Consider the following 17,179-nt stretch of genomic DNA (forward strand, 5'->3'; position numbering starts at 1 on the left):
CCGGCCGCCCGCCCCGCCCCCCAGCCAGTGCCCGGCAGGCAGCCCCGGCGCGGAAAGGGGGCGCGGGCCCGGCCGCCGCCCGCGGGAAGGAGGGGGTGGGGACGCGCGTCCCGCCACCGCCCCTCCTCCGCTCAGGCGCGCGCCCGCATCCCCCTCCTCCCGGGCCGCCCAGACGGCCGAGCCCTCCCCCGCCGCGCCCGCGGCCCACCTCCGCTTCCGCCCTGCGCCCTCCGCCGCCGGCCGCAGCGGCGCGGCGCACCCACCTCCAGGCGGCTCGCTCGGTGCTCGCTGGCTGGGAGCTGGTCCGCCGCCGCCGCGGCCGCGCGCTAAACCCGCCTCCCACCCCGGGCCGCGAGCCCTGCCGATTCGCCGGTGCAGCCCCGGGGCTGGCACCCTGCCGCCCGCTGATTGGCGCCCCCGGCCGCCCGTTAGGGCGCGAGGCACGCCGGCCGAGCGCAGCCCTCGGCGCGCACGGAAGACGGGGAGAGCGGAGGAGGGAAGGAAGGAGGCCGAGCACCCGGGAAGGGCCGCGGCGTGAGACGGTATCGGAGACTCGCGGGCCACTACCTCCCCACCTCCTTTCCCTTCGGCCCGCCCCTCAGCCGGACCGGCGGCGCACACGACCAATCAGTGCGCGCGGTGCTCGGGGTGTGAGCCGCGCGTCGGGGGCCTCGAATCGGAAGGGAGACGTCGCTCGCTGATTGGTCCCGCCTCTCCCGTAGAGCGTGAGGAGAGGCGCGGCTGGGCGGCAGAAGAGGAGGGGTGGGTCGTCCGTGGTTTCGGTTGACTTGGTCTCCGGCGCGCTCACCCCAGAGGCACTGGGAAGAGAGGGGAGGGGAGGGAAAGGCTTGTAATCTGCCATGCTGGCAGCCACCCGTCGCTTATTGTCTGGCCTAGGGTCTCCTCCTCGGTCTCTCGCCAGCGCCTTTGGGTGGGGCCTGTTGGGGGCCGCCGCCAGGGCCACCTTCCGTAGTCACGCCGGGAGAGGATAAGTGCTCATCCCTTAGGTTGGCCCGGAGGCTGCCCAGAGGACAGGACGAACCTGGAGTAGAAGAGGATTTCCTAGAAGCCCGAGTACCCGACCCACAGTGGGCGCGCCCATATGCGAATAGGTGGGCGGGGCCCTCGTGGTGGTAAACGGGGGCGGGGTCCAAGATGTAAATAAACCCTGGGCGAAGATCTTTTATGGGCATTAGGGCCAGGGTACAGGATGCCAGGTATTTTTGTTTAACCAGTTAAGAATAGTGTTAATAATTCATGCTCTGCATGATCCTTGTAAAGAATAAAAGATAAGCGCCTAGTACGATGCCCCTTAATTGCTGCGTTGTCTTCTCTTCCCTTCATTTCTCCGCTGTTCAGGTGATAAATTAAGTCCCAACTTTGCACATCTGCACCACACAGCCCTAAGCTGCTGGCTGCCCAAAGCTGATGGGGACGTAACTGCACTTGGGTAACCTGGTCACTTTTACTTTATGGACACCCAGGCCTCTGTTGACATATTGGACCCAACTAATCACATCAAGTATTTATTAAGCGTTTACTAAGTTAGGCAGGGAATACCAGAGAACTAAAGTTAAAAAGAAACATAGGTGACACACAGGTAGTTGGTGGCAGAGACAAGACTAGAACATATTTTTCTTCACTCCCTGTCAAACATTCATTCTACTGTGTAGATTTAATTGTTGACTCAAGATAACTAATGGGAAAGAGGCAGCAAACGAGTAAGCTGAAGTACCATTTCAAAAAGTAAGTGTTCTTGACTTACACTCTTTCTTTGCAGAAATTAAGGCTTCCCTGAGGAGGGTGCCTTCAGATGGACCTGAGAAAATAATTGGCTGAGTCTTAACAGGTTTTTCAGATTTCCTTTCAAAATCTTCATTTTCACCATCTCTCTGCTCAAACACTGAAGTACTTTTCTCATAGAAAGGTTATGATCAAGAACATGAATGATGGCGTTGACAAACTGTAGTTGTGAATGCAGCTCTGTTCCATCTGATCTTTGTAAGTGGAACTTACCTACAATAACTAAATATACCTGTGTGATGATTTAATAAAATAGTAAATATGAAAGTGAATAGATAGCACAGGGCTTTGAAGTTAAAAGAGTATTGATAATTGTTACCATTTCTTCTGCTTGCATTTGTGCTAAGATGAACCTACCAAACAGGATGGTTTCTTCCATTGTCAGTTTAGAGGCAGCTCTACTCGCCTCTTTTTAAAAAATATCTTGTGAAGGAGACCCAGAAAGCCAATTGGTGCAGCATTTCCATCTCTTAAGACTTCTGTTTCCATTTCTTAGAGCAGCTGGGAAAGATAGTGTAGGGTAAAGGCTGTTAGATTTAGAAGTAGGAAGGCTGTTTTGGTGTTTTGGTCCTTCCTGGTAACACAAGCCAACAGTTTTAATGTGAAATGGCGTATAAAAAGCTACCTTGAGCCACACAAATGTTTTCTCCTATGTGACCAGAGTGTCCATGTGGGTGAGTAGGCATAGAAACAAAATTAGGGCCAACTAGAATTCTAGAATAATCTGTTCCCAATATGGGAGTGAGATACTTAGAGGGGTACCCTAATTCAGTGGATATACTTGAGGTCTGAGTTAGACCATCTTTCCAAAGTGTTAGACTTTGGATCTCTAATTCTTCCACTGAGGAAGCCTTCCAGGTTCTGTATGATTGACAAGGAACAATCTGGCTACCAGTCCAGTCCCCAAAGGGCTTAAAAGCAAGAGCATGCCTGCTGTCCCCTGTGCTAGAATTAAACCTAAACCAAAGTGGGTTCAGAAGGAAACTGAAGGCAGAGGGAGCAGGGCTTGCTGTGGCAACACTCAACTTGGAAATCCACTAGGGTACCTTAAGACCTATCACTGGTCCCTATTATATAAATTATGTTGAGTCTTATGTGGCTAGACACCCAAGTTTAACCCTTCATGACATATGACACTGCAAAATCAGATTAAAATCAATTCAAAAACCATTTAAGAATATTCAAATGTACTGGAAAGACACATAAGAAAAATGGTAAATAATGGTGGGTGCTTCTAGAAAGAGAATCTTGGAGTCATGAGTGAAAAACTTAAAATTTCATCATTAATTCTTCTGTAATTCAAAGTTTTAAAAAAATATATCCATGTCCTGCTTTTTCAAAAGATAAAACTCATATTCCATCTCTGAAATCTATAAAGCCCTTCCTGGTTATCCCAGCCCAAATGATATTCCACACCTAGAAATTTTCTTTCAGTGTCAGAATAATTTACATACCACGACTTGACTTTGATTGGTGTCTTGATCTGTTAGTTTAGTCTTGAGCAGTTTTTTAACTTCTCATGTGTGTATGTTTTGTCTCCCCACTTAGATTGTAATTCCTGAAGGACAAGGACAGCATCTTGTTCTCAGTTGTCTTCGCACAACCGAAGATAAAAAAAAAACAATTTTGTCTTCAAAATTGAAATAGAGCACTTGTATAACAGAACAATGCTATATTTGTGTCATAAGTCTGCAAGCATTCTACACAGCATTACCACCCTTCCAGTTTATAATTGCCCTCAATACAACTATTGAGTATCTTGTCCAATCTCTGTATTTGTTCATCTTGGTAAAATTAAGTCCCAGTGAGTGTTACTACATCTTAAAGATCCAGTTTATTGCAACTGAAAAGACATTAAATGAGATCACGTAAATAAAAGCTGTGGAGAACAAATGTGTGGAGTTTCTTTTATTGAAAATGATAATAAAGAAATCCAGCACCCCTTGGATATTTATCTCAATACAATGAAACTGCATGTTTTAAATGAACTAATGTTGAAGATGTGGACACCTGCCTCTATATTCATACATCACCCTTATTTGCATGCTAGTTTTTATTAAAAATAAAAATATAACATCTAATTGGAAATGTTGGGAGACAGAATAAAATATATACAAGAAAAAATTAAATTCAGCAAGTGTTTATCAGGTATCTATTAAATGCCTATCATAAAAGCATTAGTTGATGGTAGAAAATCTGCATTCTATGGCCAAATTACGCAAGAAAACGACATGTAAGTAATGTTTTTTTAGAGAGATTGAGAGGGAGGTTGGCTCTGGTTGAGAGAAAAATACTTGGCAAAAACAAGTTATATTTCTCATCCTCCAGAAATCCGATAGTAAATGTTACATTTCTTGTCTATACAGTTAAATCATTGGATCAGTTGATCATTGTATAATTATTGTTAACTAATGATTGTTCAGATATTACTTGGGAACTTACAATTTCAATACCGTAAGTATTCCCATAAAGTCATTTAAATGTTATCTGAAATTACATATTTGGGAGAAAAAATGTAACAGATGCCAATGTCTAAATCCTGAATGATATATAAATGATTTAAAGTTCTCAAGTGGGGGGATAACTTGAGAGTCATATGTCAAAAATAGGGCCTTATGCCTTGATTATAATTGTCTGCATGTGACAATATTGACTGAGCCCAGGCTGCTGCTAGGCAGGATAAGTGTATGAAGGTATAGTACTCTCCAAAAATCACAAGCATATTAGCATAATACTCTGATGAAGACTGAAGAGCTTATTTAATATAACTGACTAGAATAGACAATAAATGCATAATCAGTGTCTCAGTGACTAAATGAGCCCAATTGTCCTTACTGTAAACAGTCCTCAGCTATGAAAAAGACATTTTGCTGAAGGAGTCTGACAATGGTGTTAGCTGATGAGTGGCCAGAAAGTAATTAATAGTGGGAGAGCTAATTACTATTTGGTTTTAAAGATTTCAATGGTGGATTTAAAGGGGTAAATTGTATAGCTATATCGAACTTATGTTCTATGTATCAGCTCCTTCCTGCCTTCATACAATCATGGAGCCTGATCACTGCTGTTATTTTGCAGCTATGGAAACAGAGGCCCAGGCTTCCCCAATGTCCAGTGGCCACCAAGTGCCAGACCTTATATATATATAGAGTGTCTACCTTTCCTGCTCTGGCACTGCCCAGTAACTCTTCTCCTGTCCCTTATCTGCACCCTCACCCATGCCTTTAGTACTCTCTTCAATCTCCCTGTTCACATCACTTTCTGTCCATACGTCCTGACCAACATTTCACAGGGCAAATGTCTTATCCACACCTAAACCCCAACACTAGGCAAATATGTCTGTCTCCTAATCTATCCTAGCCACTTCCTGTGAAAGACCTGCTCCTCCCCCTGGAGAAGGCCTTTCTCTTCAACCTATTCTCTGTTCTCTTGACCTCCCTGTCTAGATTAGACCCCCCACACACACACCAGTCACACCGCCACATCACTCTTAATTTTGTCTTCAAAACTCTTACCACTGTCTGAAGTGATAGTGTCCACTTATTTCTGTACTGATTTATCATTTGTCACTTCTCCTCACTGAATGTAACTCTACAGAGCAGGAAACATGTCTATTTTGTTCAACTTAGTATCCCTACTCAAGCATGTCTGTTTTGTTCACTGTATTACTCCTAACTCAAACATACATAGAGGCACTCAATAAATGTTTTTGAATGGATGGAAAATTTTTACTCAAGTTCATTCAAACTCAGCATATGAAAACTGAACTCATCATATTCTATCTTCCTCTCAAGGTATGCTTTAGCCCAGTTCCCTAGAAACCAGAGCCAGATGCAAGGATGTGAGTTTTGTTTAAAAGGTATTATCCCAGGGCCATGACAGTGAGGGAAAAGTCAGGAAAGAATGGGCAGTAATGCATAATGATGCATTACTGGGCAACACTGCTTCATGAAAAGCCTTCAAGAGGGACAGCCCATCTCTTGACAGGTGCAACCACTTGACCATATAGGACAGCTCTGGACAGACAACATGGAGAAATAATGCCTTGGAACAATATGAGGAAAAAGAGGAATCTTATCTTTGTCTCCTGTCTTCTGTTGGTCAAAACTTGTCCCACAGGGAGCAAATTTTCCATACTTCCCAGTTGTGTTACCCATATTCTTTGAGAGCCACTCAGAAAGCAAGATGCCCTGCCCTGGAGTCCAAGAAAAAGTGGTAAGAAGAAAGCAGGTATGTGGCTGGTTGGCCTCGAGCAGTCAAATCACAAAAGACTTAACTAAGTCACTCATGGTAGCAACTGAGAGCAAGAGCCCAGAAAATCTGAAAAGACACGTATAAACAGAACCTGATACAGAGTAATTGTTATTACAGCAAAGGTAGAACTAGGTCTGTTTTATTTACTGCATTGTGCCCAGCACCTCTCACAAGTGCTAATAAAATGTTGTGTGAATGAATGCATGCATAAATGGAACCACCATCTATTGCCTTATTCAAGCCAAAACCTCAGAGTCATCCTCATTGGCTCTACCTCCTTAATATATCTCCTTTGTATTATCTGGCCATAAAAGGAATGAAGTTCTGAAACATGCTAATATATGGATAAATCTTGAAAATACTATGCTACATGAAAGAAGCCAGTCACAAAAGGCTACTTTCACAAAAAAAGAATCATATAGTCACATACATACTGTACAATTCCATTTACATAAAGCATGCAGAACAAGCAAATCTATGAAGATAGATTAGTGGTTGACTGGGTCTGGGAGTGGAAGGGGATGATTCTGGGGTGACTGCTAGTGGGTACAGGGTTTCTGGGATAGTAAAAATGTTCTAAAATTAGATTGTGGTGATGATTGTATAAATCTGTGAATATACTAAAAGCTATTATATAGTTTAAATAAGTGAATTATATGATATGTGAATTATGTCTCAATAAAGCTGTTTTCAAAAAATGAATACAATAAAAAGCCTGCCTTTTCCTCAAGGAGCTGACATGCTTGCAAGTCAGTAATTAACAAGGAAACAATACAACTTCAATTAACGGTAAGCCTCTTCCTCACTCCTACCTCTTCTGCATTCCTCAGGAGGGAAAATGTCCCCTCCTCCCTGTAACAGCACTTACAATGCTTTTTTATTGTCTTTCTCTGAAAAGTGAGATCTTTAATGTAAGGTCTGTATCTTTTAATTTGTGGCAACAGGGCCAGATGCAGTGCCTGGCACTCAGTGGGCTTATAATAGCTGTTGAATTATGAATAAACAACAGGACTAGAACTCGGATGTTCTAAGGTCAATGCTAAGATCAACACTCCTTCCAACTACACCAGTCACACTGGTGCCTGAAATGAAGACCCACTCCCCTCCCCCACCTCTGACAGTAAGCCAGGGGGGAAGTCTACACAACATAATTGCATTTTCTGCATGCTGTCAGTTTCCAGGCATGTGTTCATGTTTTACACTATATAAGTAATGCTGCTGTTTCCTTCCTAATTACACTGTGTCCTTTGAATAATCTTTCTGCTCACCCCATTTCCCGATCTTTCTCTTGAGTTCATCATGCAGCATCAGCTTTGCTAGCATCTTTAGCATCTTGGAATCATGACTTCTTCATTGGCTGGTCAACAATGAGTGGGGCTTCCTGGCCTATGTACACAGGGTTTCAAAGGCCCAAATTTTAGAGATTCGGTTTTTCACTTACCAGTAAGCACCAAGTAGAACTATTAAAAATAAAGATTAGTTAGAAAATTATTCTTTTTCACAGACTACTGAGGTATAACTGCAATAAATTGTTCTCTACTACTTTTTAAAAATAGCTTCATTGAGATAAAGTTCATATAAAATATAATTCACCCATTTAAACTGTATAAGTCAATGCTTTTTAGTATATTCACAGAGCTATGCAACCATCATCACAACTTAATTTCTAACATTTTATCACCCCAAAAATAAACACCATACCATTACCATTCACTTCTCATTCCTTACTTCCTCTACCCCAACCCTAGCCAACCATTAATCTACTTTTATAGCCTTTGTAGATTTGCTTACTCTGGATATTTCATGTAAATGGAATCATGCAATATGTGGCTTTTTTGACTGGCTTCTTTCACTCAGCATGTTTTCAAGGTTCATCCATGTGGTAGCATGTCTCAGAACTCCATTCCTTTTCATGGCCAAATAATATTTCATCGTATGGCTATGCCGCCCTTTGTTTATCCATTCATCAGTTGATGGGCATTAGAGTTGTTTGCACTTTTTGGCTCTTATGAATAATGCTGCCATGAACATTCTCTCATGTATAAGATTCTCTACTTTCTAGATCATCACTTTATTCTAAAATTTCCTTCCTCCTCCTGATGCTCTTTCTTGAAGTATGTTACCCATTGCTTTACAAGATTCTGCAAGGATTTTTATAAAGGATTATTAATGGATATTGAAGGTCTGGCAAACTTACAGACCTGCTGTTATTGGAATTGATTGCCAATATATAAAATACTTCACTAAACTAATGAAATGATTATCTCCCCAGTGACATTTTGTGACTTCTGCTCAAAGATGCCACAGAGCCAAGGTTTCCATTGATTCAACAGAGCTATGTGTTCCTGGACAATCCACTCTGTATTAGGGACTGTGCAACTGTGTTGGGAAGAAAAGGAACAGGACATAGTTCTTGCCCTGCAGGATCTTCTATTCTGTTAGAGGAGAGAGCAGGGAGGAGGCAAATCACCAGGTCTTGGTGGTCAGGTTAGGGATCCTAAGCAGAGGCAACTCTAGCTAAAATGATACTGATAGGAATTAGCCAGGCAGAGTCAAGACACCAAAGGAAAACACATGGGCAAAGGTCTGGATGTGAGAGGAGCATGTCTGGATGGGAGGCAGGGAGGAAAGAAGAGGTAAAGGGCATGAGGGGGTCTGGAAAGAGATGAAACTGCACAAAAGAAACCACACTTGGCTTTGAATGCCAAGTAAAGATAAGATTCACAGTTTGAAGGGGAAGAACTAAAAATGCAGCAGAATGAAACATTCACTGAGTGACCCTGTAAAAATAAACTACTTGCACACAAATCCTTGTTTTGGGATCAGCTCCTAAGAGGACAAAGACAATGATGAACCATAGTTTTTAAGCCAGGTATGGAGAGACTTAAGGACATGATGGTGGGGCTGGGGAAAGGAAGTGTTCATAAGGCAATGAAAGGTAAAAGGAAAAATGGATCGGAGGACCCAGTGGTCAAAGAATGTTGGAGTCAGAGTACTGGAAGCAGTGATTGGAGAGTAGGACACTTGAAATTGGGATTATGTAGTTATTGGTGAAGATAAATTTTAGGGTATGACCATGAAAGTGTGTGATTTGGTGGAGGGTAAGATCATTGCAGGTGAGGGATCAAAGAACTGAGAGGCTGATCTGAGGCCAAAATCACCTATAGAAGAGTAATTATTTTTTATTTGCCTTCTACCTCTCCCATAAGATTATTTTGAAGATTATATAATCCACACAAAGGCACTAGTACAGAGCTTGGTACATAGTAGGTGCTCAATAAATGTTAGCAGAGGTCCACAGTGGGCATATGATCTAAACCACACTAGTAAATCTCTCCCAAGGATTGTTATAACTTTACCCACTAAGGAAGAACTCTCTTTCATCTTTGGCTGTGAGGCTGGCAGGCTGCAATGGCCACCTAGACTGCCTCACAGATAGAAAGGAGGAGTTAGGGCAGCATGAAGCAGAGAGGAGTTGGAGGGAGGATCCTGGAGATGGAGTATTGGAATCTCTAGAGGCAGTTGTCTCTACAGCCTGAACTACCCTGATTTCTCTACAATTAATCAGTTGGGTTTCAATAAAACTTTTATAAAAACTTTAATTGTGTTTTGCTTAAGCTAGTTTGAGTTGAGTTCCTGCCATTTGTCGTAACAATGAAAACAATAGAATAACTAGTAAGGGAATTCACCTCTTGCCCCATGTTAGCCAAAGTTTGAGGTTCATACAAGGTAATCTTTTAGAGCCCAAGAAAGGAGGAAGTATTGTGAGGTTTATATCTGACTAACACGCATACCCGACTTTGCCTGAACTCCAACGTTTGCTTGTTGAGTGGGCACTATGCCTTGAGGCTTCATTGGAAGACTGAGATTCCGCCTTGCTAACTGATGCTGCAGCAAAGTTGCTACCGCCTACCTCACCTCTCATTGTCTTCTATATCATGCACACAAGAGAAATTTATTTCAGAATTTGTTGCCAGAATAACTTTTCTCTCAAGGAACTGGCAAGGGATTTCTTTATGAAAAGGAAAAACTACGTGATCAATTGTGTTTATTCATTTCAGCTCTCTGGAAGAGCCAAAAATGCAGCCCAACATATGGGACCTTATAATCTGCATGTATGAATATGTGAATTTTATGTTTTCCTCTTAATATTCTGTTCTAATTTACGTTTTCCTTAAGCCTTACTTATATTTTACTATTTTATTGTAAGTACTATATAAAAATTCTACAAATCATTTAGGGAATAAAGCAAAGTATCAATAAATAAGTACACACATGCTGTTATTCAATCTGATAAATATCCTTTCACCTCTTTCCTGTAAAATAATGGAGTTAAAATTTCCAGTGGAGATGGCAAATTCTGAAGCATCCCCTTCACTCCAAAATATGGCAGTAATAGATGACCATAAAAAACAAAACAAAAATTACGCAACTGGCTTCAAAAGCAAGATAAAATCTCCATGGCCCAGAAACAAAATAGAAACATAAGAAAATAGGGTTGAAACCATGATGTGGTGGGCTTCTGCTCTAGAGGTAGCAGTCATGGTTAGGAGTTCGGTTCCTGCAGATATTGGGACCAAATGTGCTCCACATGAGACAGAATATTACCTAACCAGAAAGGGAAACTGAAAAAGAAAGCTTCTTTTAACTAATGTGTGAGCTTACAGCTTTTATAAAGGCAGGAGTGAAGTCTAGGGATTGAGGAAACAGAAACACAGTCCAATAACCAGCAACTAAAACAAGCTACCTGCTGGTCTGGTGATTAGATCTAAAGCATCCTCGGTATTACAGGGCAGGAACCCCCAACCATGTATATAAGACCTGATTCTAGACTGAGCTACTGGCATGAGGTTAGGGGAAACTAATAAGAAGCAATCACAAAGTTACTAAATAGAAAAGTGAGAGAGAAATCTCGCTCTGAAGATGAGTTCACAAACTAAAATTACTGCAGGGCACTTGAAGGAATCTAAGGCTAAGGAAGACCACAATCAAAGTCAGTAAATAAAATATGTTTTCTCCATTAGAAAAAATTTTAATGGTTATTCAAAAAAAAGGCTTACACATTAGTATATTTAATATGCTATCATCAAATCCATAAAAAGAAAGACAAATAAAGAAGCAAACAGAAACAAGAACACCTTTATACAATGAAATTCATGACAAATTTTGAAAGAAAAATGTCGATTTTGAAATTAAAAACTTAACAAGCCACTGAGAACTTTTAAAAAGCAAATTAGTGAGTTAGATGACAGTATCACAAAATTCAGAATACAGTGCAAAATACATACAAAGTTTTAAAAACATTGTTATGAGACATGAAGAAAAAACAGACTGAACAATACAGCTAGTAAGAGTTCCAGATGAAAAGAATAAAGAGAATGAAGAAGAAATAGTAACTGAAGAAGTTGTAGCTGAAAAGTCACCAAAATAAAGGGATGATATATGTCCTTGGTTTGAAACTATCAAGTACCAAGTAAGAAAGTAAAATTAAATTCATACTTAGATATTTATCAGTAAAACTGGAAAGGAAATTATCTTTAATCAGATATTTAGGAAAAATCTTTTAAGAATGTTTAGACAAAAAGGTAGATCATCTTAAAATAAATAACAATTAGACTAATAGCAAGTTTCTTATTAGCAACACCACAATCTAAAAAACAATGGATTAATAGCCTTAAAATGCAAGAACATATATTTAGCAGGCTAGAATTTTATACCCAGCTAGAACATGATTCAAGAGCAGCAAAATGTAGACACATATCCATAATGTGAGTTTACCACACAAAAGTCTTCACTAAAAGAAAATAATTTTTTTAGTATAAGGAAGAAATGAAAAGGATAGAGAAAAAAGGAAGAAAAAAATGGAAGAAAGGGAAGCCAAGGCAGGAGATACAAAAAAAAGGTGAGTACAGAATAAGAAAATATGTTTCTATAAATTTAATTAATGCTAACAAAAATTAAAATAACTAATGATATATGTTTACAAAGGGAGGGTAAATTAATATTCTAAACATTAAGAAGAAGATTGGGGCACAGTGTTTAATAGGTAAAGTATACTAATGTTCATAGCATTTTTAAAGAAGGATAGAAATATTGACTGATTAGTTAAATATGTACAAATTAAACACGTAGAGTAACCATTTGAAAGAATAAAAATAATCTCTATAGCTTCTAAAAAATGAGATTTAAAGACAAAAAAGTTTACCTATATGCAGAAATCTGGAATGGAGACAGACAAAAAATATATATATATATGGTAAACAGAAAACACAAATTAAGATGGTACAACCAGGTTCAAATATATCAGCAATTTTAATAACAGAAAAGGATTAAATTTACATATTAAGAGATAGGTTATCAGATCAGATTAAAAAATCCACCTGTATGTTGCTTATAAGATACACTTAAATAAAATCATATGGGAAAACATACCATTCAAATACCATCCAAAAGAAAGTGAGGAGAGCAGTAATGATATCAAACAACAACAAAAAATGTAAGGCATAAAGCCCATATGGGGATAAAGGATATACCACATAATTATAAAAGTAACAGTCTAACCAGAATATGTGATAATCATGATCATCTAACCACACAGCCTTTAAATATACAAAATAAAAACTGATGCACTTACAAAAAGGAGAAATTGACAACTCTACAATCACTATGTGAAACATTAACATGCCTATTTCAGAAGCTGCTAGTTGAGCAGACAAAAAATTAGAAAGGATATAGGACATTTAAGTAACAGTATTAAGAAATATGATACAATAGATTCTTTAGAAAACCCTGCTGGTTGGGAAGTTGGTTAACAGACTCTGAGAGAAGCAAGCACAAAAACAGGCTTGAGCTTTGGAACATGGAGTCATCCTCAACAAGCATACCCGAGCCTCACAAATTCTGAATTCAAGGGCGGGTTTCAGAGGTGCCTATTACAGGGCAAGGACTTAGTAGTAGGGTAGAACCTCAAGACATGGGTTCGTGGCTTGATTGGCTACTTTGGGCAAATCACTGATCTTTCCAAACTGTAGGTTCTCCAACAAAACAGAGATAATAATAAGACACATATCTCTGAGTTTTGTATGAGGACTCAAGTTGTCAGTTAATATCTATGAAGAACTTAACAAAGCGCCTGGCATATATTGAGTGCCTGCTATGTCCAAAGCAAATTGATAGTTGCAAAAATTACAAGGTCAGGGATATAAATCCTACCTTTAAAGTGGAAACACATATTACTGCATTTCCTATGTTACCAACTCTTTCACATTCATTGATTTTATTCTTTGGGTTTCATAACACCTTTCTGAGATAAGTCTGAGTGCATATGATTTGCCCAATTATTCCAAAGAGTAAACAGTGATACAGAGAGTTGAAGTTCCCATCCTAAGGTAGCTGCCTATTAGTGGTGGAGGGATTAGAATCTAACTGCCTGCCCAAGTCCATTAAGTAGGTCTCTTTCCAAGAGTAACAGAGGTCAGAAAAAATCTAGTATGGATAGCATAAAAGCCAGAGAAAATAGATCAATCAATTCAATGGAGATGTTCCATACCAGACTAAACCAGTGAACCGATGTATTTTTTTAACAAATAGTATTTGCTCTGGCTCTGGGAAGATATAGAGCCTCAGTTGTTGCCCTATCAGGTAAAATTTAACAAAGAAAGAAATTATTTCAAAGGAAAGAAAAAAATGTTCAATAGACTCACAAAACTGCTGTAGTGATATAATAGTATAGAGGACAATTAATATATTGCCTGCCTGGCACATGCCTTTCTTTTGAGAACTGTATCTTCCCTCTCTACAAACCACTCCTTGTAAGGATTCTACAGGAGTTGCCATATACTAGAGTTCATCCTATAGCCATAGTTGATTGGCTCAGGGGTGGACTTCTGACTGAACCTGTGTCAATCCGTACCCTACCAAGGGCAACTACCAGCCCATGGCACCTTTATGGAAATTAGAACAGGTGCCCCTCCCTTAATACACTCTATGACCATCTGTGAGAAAATTGTTGAAATTTATACTGTTTATGGGGTGAATGGCACCCCTGGGTTTGTGCAGTGACTCCCCAAAGCAGGATTTTTGAATGTCAGACTAAAAACAGTAAGACAGACAATATCTTTCCAGCAGCAGATATTGTAACATTCAGAAGCTTAGGACAGACATCAACTCGGACACATGGAGAAGGCTGGTGTGCAGTGAGACAGAATGAAGTCAGTGTGTGGAAAGAAGCCAAAAGGCAGCACAGAGGGAGATGGTTCTCATCATATTTGGGGCCATGATTCCAATTGTTCTTGGAGGAGGCTCCACTGCATCCCTGCTTCTCCCATTGTTTGGATGTTCAACCCCTTCTTTTTTTCCACAAGCTAAAACATTCCTTTTTTTTTTTTTTTTGCTTCTGCAATATCAAATACAAGTTTTTGTTACTTGCAACTAATGCAGCTGTGAATTTAATTTCACTAATTTCTACATCCCTCAATTTTAAAAGCAAATAGGGGGAGAGCACATTAGCTTTAATCTCAACTTGATAAAGTATGATTTTTACACAAAGGGTAATGGCTCTGTTTCTATCTATTCCAACCCTGTAAGTAGTTTCTCATTCTATGTCCATGTCTAAAAAGAAAATTACATGTTGGCTGCCCACTTTAATTGTTTGTAATCACTGAAATTTGCAGTCCTCTCCTGTGGTGTGTTCTAAGACCTCTCCTCATGGGGCATTCTTTCAGTGTGTTTTGTTGGCAGTAGCTGTAGCAATTAGAAAATTGGGAAATGATAAAATCCAGAAGGATATCAATTTTGGCATTTCTTTCCTTTAGTCAGTGTTGTTAGAAATCTGCAGGCCCCTAGGAAAAAAATTAAATGGAACCATGGGCTTTACTACTGAGTTTGTCCTGTTTATACAGAGTTCATCTGGTTCCAAGAATCACTCACTATCCCCATTGGTGAATCCAATTCTAGGAGAGTCAGGATCCAGTGAGTCTCTTCCTGGAGATCAGGGTTCAATGGGTTTCTTCCTGGAGAGAAGGAGGAGGCCCACTGAGTGTGCTTAGAGGCATGTATCTTTAGAAGGCCATCTTCTTCCCAAGTGCACATGACTCTTATTTATGCTTCCCTTTGCTTCCCTTTTAAAGACTGGACTGTAATTCATAGTTAGAGCCAAATATGCAGGGCAGGAAGATTGAACTTCTATATTTGTACACATGTCCTCACAAATCTTATCAAATGCAACCACATAAAGTCATAAGACTAATCTTAAAACAAACATAGAAAAGGTCCATCCTTTTTCCCATCTTCAGTGTGCTTTAAAAGTAAATTTTCTCTTTGGGAGTAGGAAGGAGTCATTTTGAATCACGCTGGCAAATAAGGTGTGTAATAAAGCTGCAGTATGCACTTTAGGGACTGAAGAAAGGTGTTGTCAAGTTATAAGACTGGTTTTCTATGTGGCTTAAAAGCTGCTTCCAAAAACAATTTCCAAAGGAAATCAGCAAAGAACTTGCCAGCAGTGGCAGCATCCATGACATAATGATATTGTCTTCTAAAGAGATTACTCAGAAGATGAACCTCTCATTTGGATATAAGAGGTTGTATATGCTTGTCATTCATAAGAAGTGATGAAAAGCATAAACTAAGGGATGCATTTGCACCAAATGTAGTGAGGGAAATATTTGCTTGTGGAATATTCACCAAACGATTCTGGAAAAATTACCAACTTAGAAGTAGTCAAGTTAGATCTTCCCCTTATACTATGTCCTAAAATAAATTCCCAATATATTAAAGGGAAAAAACTAAATCATAGAATCATAAACATTTTAGTGATTAAAAGATGTGAAAGAAATATAAATGAGCATTTTAAATGGTCTTGGGACAGATTTTCTAAGCAGAAAATTTTGAAAGAAATAGAAATGCAAAAATGATATATCTGTCTACATAAAACATTTTATAGAAGAATGGTGCATTAAATAATGTTTTTTAAAATATTCAGTTTCACGAGTCACCAAAAAAGTTGCACATTGAAAATTTTGTAACTGGAGTAATATTTCTGAGTAAATTAATGTGTTTGCTTAACGGTTCTATGCGTTTGACTTTAGCCTATGAAAGCCATCGGCGGTGAGTGGAGGGGAGGGAGGGGGTGGAAGGGCAGGGAGCAGGAGGGGCAGATAGTGTTCTTACTGTAAGAAAAAGGAAGAGTGAATAATTTGCTTTTGATATCCTAAATAAGAAATTATAGCATGGAAATAGTATTGAAATAGACTTTGTCAGGAGAAACAGGATTTCTAAATTCCTGCAGCTTCTATTTAAGCAGATAAGAGACAAATCCAGGAAGACTCAGAGCATGCAGTTTCTCGCACTGGGGAAGAAACCTCCATCTTCGTGATGGCTAAACTCTGTGGCTGACTGAATCAGGGGCAGGCAGGATACAGTACAAAGATGGTGGAGTCTGCAAGGCAGACCTTTCCTGCTGAGGCGGGAAGAACACAGGAGAAAGACTGATTTCTTTCCCTCCACTTGTGCCAGACAGGCATTTAAACATCCAAACAGGTTTTGGGAAACCCAAGGTCATTGGGGCAGGAAGCTCACTTCCCCAAACGCAACACAGAAGAAACCCTACCTATGTCTACTTCAAGTGCAGAGAGGGGCTGAGGAGGATGGGCAGGAGACGGGCCGTTGGACACAAAGAATGCTCCCGGTTCTCTGCGGTTTATGGCGAGTAAAGGATCCAGCTGAAGCCAGATGCCTTAGGAGGGAATGCACATTGGTTGTATATAATAGGATATATAGGTTGTATGTGCCTACTATTGCCCCAGAAGGGGCAGGGGACAGCAGAAGTAAATGGGGCTAAGTGGCGGAGCTCGAAGACTCCCGCAATGGAGGCAAGCCCAAGAGGCCAGGTTGGGGCAAGGGCTCTTCTGCAGTACCAGGTTCAGGCAGCAGATCACACCAGTCCCTGAGCAGCTGAAACCTCATGCAGTATTGGCTTCTGAGAAGTATGAATTTGCAAATGGAAAGTACATGTTTAACCACAGGACATGGGAATACTGTTCATTAGCAAGTCTTAGGGCTTCCACCATTCAGGGGCCAAGTGCTCATGAGGAATATCAGAGCATTTTTAAAGCACAACAAAACTATA

General features: G+C 40.3%; 1 protein-coding gene and 1 long non-coding RNA gene across 9 annotated transcripts in view; one reads left to right on the forward strand and one right to left on the reverse strand.

The window, feature by feature from the left end:
• The window catches only part of SMAD2 (SMAD family member 2), an 89,977-nt gene extending 89,450 nt beyond the window's left edge, over positions 1 to 527 (reverse strand). For 4 of the 5 annotated variants that reach the window (XM_036918647.2, XM_036918648.2, XM_036918645.2 and 1 more), the window contains exon 1: positions 264 to 527. The gene's annotated coding sequence lies outside the window, so the exon portion shown is untranslated. Of the gene's footprint in view, positions 1 to 208 lie in introns of all 5 variants that reach the window. The other variant, XM_036918646.2, reaches the window with a different exon arrangement.
• Positions 408 to 3,946, forward strand: LOC130684148 (uncharacterized). 4 transcript variants are annotated; one of them, XR_008998342.1, is made up of 5 exons: positions 444 to 542; positions 898 to 1,112; positions 1,781 to 1,849; positions 1,924 to 2,001; positions 3,352 to 3,945. It is a non-coding gene; the product is annotated as an uncharacterized LOC130684148 (long non-coding RNA). The 4 variants fall into 4 exon arrangements; XR_008998340.1 differs by having other exon boundaries at positions 408 to 542; positions 923 to 1,112; positions 1,781 to 2,001; XR_008998341.1 differs by having other exon boundaries at positions 898 to 1,450; positions 1,781 to 2,001; positions 3,352 to 3,946.
• Positions 3,947 to 17,179: the final 13,233 nt, after the last annotated feature.

This window comes from Manis pentadactyla, chromosome 6 (genome assembly GCF_030020395.1).
Source record: "Manis pentadactyla isolate mManPen7 chromosome 6, mManPen7.hap1, whole genome shotgun sequence".
Classification (NCBI taxonomy): Eukaryota; Metazoa; Chordata; class Mammalia; order Pholidota; family Manidae; genus Manis; species Manis pentadactyla.